The sequence below is a fragment of the Cavia porcellus genome, unplaced genomic scaffold (genome assembly GCF_034190915.1).
Source record: "Cavia porcellus strain 051 isolate PalLab524CR breed Dunkin Hartley unplaced genomic scaffold, mCavPor4.1 scaffold_17, whole genome shotgun sequence".
Taxonomy (NCBI): domain Eukaryota; kingdom Metazoa; phylum Chordata; class Mammalia; order Rodentia; family Caviidae; genus Cavia; species Cavia porcellus.
In genome coordinates, this window is record NW_026947500.1 from 53,174,613 (window position 1) to 53,181,307 (window position 6,695).

Here is a 6,695-nt window from a genome sequence, read left to right on the forward strand (position 1 = left end):
AAAGCACATCTTTTTCAAAAAAGATTCTGGTAGGTGCTGTCAGATGACTTTCCCAAAACGTTGGCACAGTTTCATTCCCATTAGCAGAAAATGGAAGCCATATTTCCCAAATTCTACCCAGCACTGGAGAGCAACTTACACCAAAACTATGGATGAAAAATGGCAAGTCACTGTAGATTTAACTTGCATTTCCTTCACTGGTGAGACTGGACATACATATTTTCATAAGCTTATCAATCATGTGGAGTTTACTTTTAAACTTTCACTCATATTCTTGGACCCCTTTTAAACTAGGATGTTTATGTAATTTAAAATTCTGTAAGTTTCTAAATTACAGTTATGAACATGAGTCATCTACTACAAATCTGTTCCCCAGTGTGTAATTCTTTTTCCTTATTGATGGAGACTTTGAAATGCAGAATTTTAATTTTTATGTGACCCAATATGTTATTTTGTATGCTGAGTTTTTTATTTCTTTTAACCAGGGAGATTTTTTCTACTGTGAGATTGTACAAATAATTTCCTATTTCTTTTAAAACAGGTTAACTTTTACCTTTTCCATTTCAATTTCTGGTTCAGCTAGAATTTGAGTGTATTTCTTTGGCATAACATATAATCTTCCACAATTTCACCACGGTCTATCTTCCTTTTCATCCTCAGCACTGTGTGATTTGTTTTCATGTTTTATCTATTTTTTTTTCCTTAAAAAGTCTTACCAGAAGTACATTTTTCTCTCCTTTGTAGTGCTTAAAAGTAAGCTTTAAACTCTGCACTATGTCTTGTTCCCCATTTGTATTTTCAGTTTTCACTTTCATTAATTATTCCCTTTGTTTTCTATTGATTCCTTTTTGAAATTCATTTTGTAATTTTTTGACTGTTTCTTTGCCTATTCTCATTCTTTTACAACCAGGCCTCTTAAGATACCTACTATTTTGAGATAACGAAAGTTTCGTTTTGGGGCACATTTAGGAACCTGCATTTACACAATCACTCTCACATTTTTAAGACTGAAAGCTTCCTTAAGCTTAGTTGCTCTATTGGTGGGGGCAGGATTTTGGTTTTGAGGAACAGAGTCCCACTATATAGTCGAGGCTGGTTTTGAATTGGGGGTCCTCCTGCCTCAGCTTATGTATGTCGCCATGATTGGCTTTACATTTCATTATTCAGTGATATAAATTCCAAGATAATACATTCACTGCTGAAACTAGCTGATGGTTTCCTCAGGATATTAATCTTACTTTGGAATTTGTGGGTTACAAGAACAGGAGCAGGTTCTCCTCAGACCCAGCAGACTGCTATGTTAATTTAAATGAAGGAGAAGAGAAAGCCAGAAAGGAAACACACTATTTTGGATTTCGAGGGATGGATAAGTCTTCGAAAAAACTGGAACCACGAAGTTGGGGTTGTGTGAAAATAGCTATATTCTAGGCCTCAATGTGCAAATGCAAACACAAGAAATGAAGAAAGAGAAAGAAAATTGAACATTGCTGCTTCAAAACAGAGCCCTAAGCAGGTCCTGTGCACTGAAGAGGACCTTCACCAGGGCCAGCGGCCCAGAGCACTGAACACATCCTGGGCTTGTTCTCCATTGCAGGCCAGGTTCCCACCTCCAACACGAAGGGCTCTGTGAAGATAACAGCTCTCAAACTGAGACCCAGTCCTTGACTGAAGAAATAAGAACACATGTCAAAAAGGAAGGAGGGTTTTTGGTTTTTTGCCAAAATTATGTCAAAATAGTCAATGACCACAATAAGAATGAGATCACTAATTTTTGCACCGAATTATATGAGCTAGGCATGGAGATTCATTCCTGTAATCTCAGTTTCTCAGAAGGCTGAGAGAGGAGGGTCATGAGTTCAAGACCAGAGTGGGCAATGTATGAGAGCACTTATTAAAAACAAAAACAAATATGTACCTTTGTCTCATACTGACAAAGTCTAAGATGCACATATTAGTCTGCTCATGCTGCCATAGTAAAATACTACAGACTGAGTAGCTTAAACAAACAATCATTTTTCACTATTCCTAAAGAATGAGAGGGCCAATAGCAAGGTGCCTTTCATTCTGAGGCCTCTTCTCTGCTTGTTAGCAGCTGTCACCTTACTTGGGATAGGGGAAAGAGATGGAGGAGGAACAGAATTCAGTCTCTCACTTTTCTCAGGATACTGATTCCATCACTGGAGCCTGGCTCTTATGAATAAAATTCAATCAAATCAGAGGCCAAAGAAGTTGTCAGAAAGGAGTGTGTGTGTGTGTGTGTGTGTGTGTGTGTGTGTATGTATGTACATGTCCACATGTGAATGTGTCAGGGTACCTGAAAGAATGCACAATGATATGACAAGTGGATGCTGAGCAGAAAGCAAAGTGATAAGATCAATACCAGACTAGATAGGACTTCAGCTAGTCCAAGGTGAGGCTGTGGGAGACAACCCCAGTTACTCCCTTTGAATCCAAAACAATTACTGTGACTTTGATTATTTGGAGACTCATTTCCTTATACTGACATGTAAAAGGTTGGCATGTAAAAGGTTGGCTAGGGTATTTCCTTCTCTCTTTAACTGGTTCTAAGCATTGCAAATAAGGCTAGCCGAGGTGCTATTATGCAATCTCTATAGTCAACAGACAGTCCTGTTTCCTCACATAGTGTTCTCCACAATACAGATATGTACAGGATTGAGCATGCTAGATGTTAGAGCAGATAGCTTGGGGAATATCAACTGGGTAGAAACCTGGAGAGAAAGAGGCTATGACTCCCCAAGGCATAAGAGTTTGCATATCAGAAACTGAAGCAGATCCTCTCAAAACAATTCAATTGCTACCTTAATTGGATTATGTAAATTGATCCTTCTACTTATCTTTATCTCTGCAATTTACAGAGATGCCATTCTTGCACCTGGCCAGCCAGTTCAAGTTACATAATTCCCACCATCCTCACTGTCACTCATCCCCTTCTTCACAAGAAAATAAATTCTGGGAGAGGCCGAGGATCAAGGCCTTTGTCCACAAGTCCTTATGCAAGTCCTTATGGGAAGTGGATTTAGGACCCCTTGGCTGCCCTTAACTTAGAATATGTCTTGGTGTTTTTTCTCTTGCTGTGGGTTGCATTGGAGGTGGTAGATTGGAATTAACTTGCTGGGATTCCGATCACATCTCAATGGGATTACAAATATAACTTCTTGAATTGTGAAGAAAATTAGAAAGAGGATTACAATACTTGGATGACTGAACTCGATATTTGGGTTTGTAATAGAGGCCACTGGGCACCAATCCCCTGGAGGTCACAGAAAGATACCCGTGGATTTAGAAAGTTTGTGGGGCATGTATGCCACACAATACCTGTGGAAAATGCTGGAGAAAACAATCCTAACCCAACAACAAATTCTACCTTCTCCCTTTCAAGTATGGGAAGCCTGATGCTCAGAGAAGGATGGCAGCCTGCTCAAGGCACTCAGCTAGACAGAATGAGAAACAAAGGGGCTTTCAGACTGCAGTAACAGTATCAGACAGTAAGCCAGGTTGTGATAGCTCAGACCCTGGAATAAAATCCAAGGAAGCAAGAAATTAAAACTTAGAGAACAAAGGCTTTATTCTTAGGCCAGGCCTGGCGATGCAGCCTGTGGGAGCCAATATGGAAGACTGCACGCCTGACAGCTAACAGGCAGGGTTTTTATCTTGTAAAACCGCCAACAGCTACTGGTCTCACAATGTAAGGAGGGGGTGGGTTTGTGGCGCACTATAAAACAGGAAAATGATGATTACATATCTTGGGAAGAGCAAGGTTCAGGTAAGTGTTGGGCTAACAAGCAAGTTTAGATTAGGCAAACACCCTCTGGGAGAAAGCACATTCTGCAAATCAGCAAGTTTCCCTCCAAACAAGCTAGTTTAGATTAGAAAAACATCTTGTAATTTCCTTGTAGTTAACCATTTCTTAAGGAACAGCACATTTTATTACAGATAGGCAGAAGGGGGTGGGGGTTTTACAAAAGACTGAAACTTAAGGTTTTTACAGGAAATGGAAATTTACCTAACCTAAAGAGGGGGGGTGCAACGCATACAGAACAAGAAAGAGGGGCAAAGGTTATAACTAGGCTATAACAAGGTCAGGCCGGCCCTAAAGTCTATGAAATGAGTAGCTGCAGAAACAGCACAGGAAGCACACACGCCTTCACGAAAGGGCAACAGAACAGCCCACATTGGCCTGAGGTCCCACCACCTTACTGGGGCCTCAGTTGCTGAAGACCAAGTGCAGGGTCCTGTCCAAGGCCGCTGCACTGTGCACTGCCCTGCTGGCCTCGCTGGTTGCAGAACACTCTGGGGTTGTGTGACCCGTCCTATCAGAGAATACATGGAGCCCCTTAAAGATGTATCACAGAGTAAATCAGGTCTAAGCAGAGATGTGGGTTTCTCAGGGTGCTACCAGCAGCCTTGCAGGATTCCTCATCAGGACCCCATCTGGGTAGGAAGAACAACCAGATTTACTCTAGCTAAATGCCTGTGGCTCTCCTGGATATACAATGACTACAGACAGGAAGTTCAACCCGTGCTGAGCACAGATCTCATCATGAATATTTGTATCCCTTTTTCTTTACATCTGAGAGCTTAGTCTTGAGTCTTTAAGTAGCCATTTGACACCAGCTGGGAATGCAAAAACAAGGAATCCCTTGGCCCCGGTGGCGAGGGCGGGGGATGGTGGTGGTGGTGGTGGTAGGACTCCTGGTGCTTCAAAGTCAGCCCTGGGCACACAAAAGACCTCAGGATCTGGCTTCTGACAGGAGTGAAAAATCATCCAGAAACACTCTTGGGGCAACGGTTTAGTTGATTCCTAATTTATGAAACAGGAAAGGAGTTACTCAAATGGATCTGCACGGAGCCAGGGCAGGGTCTTTGGTCATCACGCTGCAAGTCATCACGAGGAAGTTGTAAGGAGAGCAGTCAGGCCACTACCGGCCCAGTAACTCTGGAGCAGGAGTGGCCAGGGCAGCCACCTGGGTGTCTCCCAGGACAATCCCGCTGAATCGGTCTGTCAGTGGTGCGCATGAGTGTCAGTCTTCCCGGACCCGCCTCTGGGCTACTCCCCTTTGCCACAGGCTTGCCCTCTGGCGCCATCTTTAGGTGGTGAGCTGGAGGACTCGCAGCACCGATCCCCCTGAGTCCAGCCAGCTCTGAGCCCAGAGAGGACACTCCACGGAACCACATAAATGTAGGCCACCGGGGGCAAAAACATGCAATGCACAGTCACAGACTTTCAGGGACACACTCGGGCTTTTGCTTTATTTGCTGTGACATCCTGCTGTCAAGTTCTCTCCCTCTTACCTGGCATTGCCAGACCAGTCACCATCCCAAACCTCTGTCTCCCCTTGGCTATCTCCTCTGCTTCACTGTGATCTTTGTTCTTCCCTACTGTGTCCCATCCTTTTCGCTTCCTGAGCTTCCCAGGACATTTGCTATTTGCTGTCAATCAGCACATTAATATCTCCAAACCCAAGTGTCACAATTAGAATCACAATACACACAAGCACCCCACCCCACCACACACACACACACACACACACACACACACACACACACACACACACCACTGCTAGCCCACAGAAGGGCTTTTTCCTTAGGCTTCCAAAGGCAAGATTTTATCCACTCATATCAGAAGTCAAGAATTGCTGTGGGGCCCTCTTTTTGCTCCTGGGTGGGACAGACCACACCTAAGCAGATCGCTCACACTTACCCTTCAAAACAAACACAAACTCCAACCATTCTGTGACACCTCCCCACCCAACCAGCCTGCACTTCACATCTCTGGAGTCCCAAGGCAGCCCAAGGTGCCTTCTCTCTACTCAGGCAGCCTCAGGGACCTTTGTCAATGCAACTGCTTGAGCAATTTTAAACAATAACAAATCACAAGTATGACTACCCAGCTTCAGATGCTCTATTTAGAGAAAATTTCACACATTTTAAGGGAAATCCAGTTCCCTACTGTGACTTACAATGTGGAAAATACCTGGAAATCCTCCTTACTTATGGTAAGGGACATACTAGGCTGTCTCCACAACACCATTCTACATGTCTCTTCTCTATCCACTGTGTGTGTGTGTGTGTGTGTGTTGCAAAGTTGTGTTTATTTTCGGTATTTTGTGGCCCTGTTTGTAACACACAGTGAGTGCTTTGTTGTGTGGAGGTGGTGCATGGACCTAACATGTCCAATCCTTCCTCTGCCCCTACCCCTCCATGCTCTTTCTGACTGCTCTCCATTACAAAAGTTCTTATTTCATTTTTTTTAACTTCCTGCCAGTCTCTAGTGAAAAGAGGCTCATCCAGGACCCTTGATTCTGCAATGTGTACACATCTGAGCCAGGCATGGGTACCAATTCAAAGCAGCAGCCCAGACCTCAACTGTGGACCGGTAGCAGAATGGGTCCATTAGGAACCTGTCCACCAGCAAGTGATGGCTTGCTTCTCAGAGGAGGTGAGTGACGCTGCCAGCTCTGTGCTGGAGGTATCCAGGGTGAGCAGTCTCCAAACCAAACCTCCTCCTCCAAATTTGCACACCATGGTGAGAAAACTCTCCTCTGGAATATCAGTCCCTGGTGGCCAAAACACTGCGGGACTCTGATTTTAAAAAATAACCCTGATTTGAGCAAGCTCTTCCCACTTCTTTCATTTTGTTTTCTTCGGATTTTCAAAAGTATCCCCTTTAATCT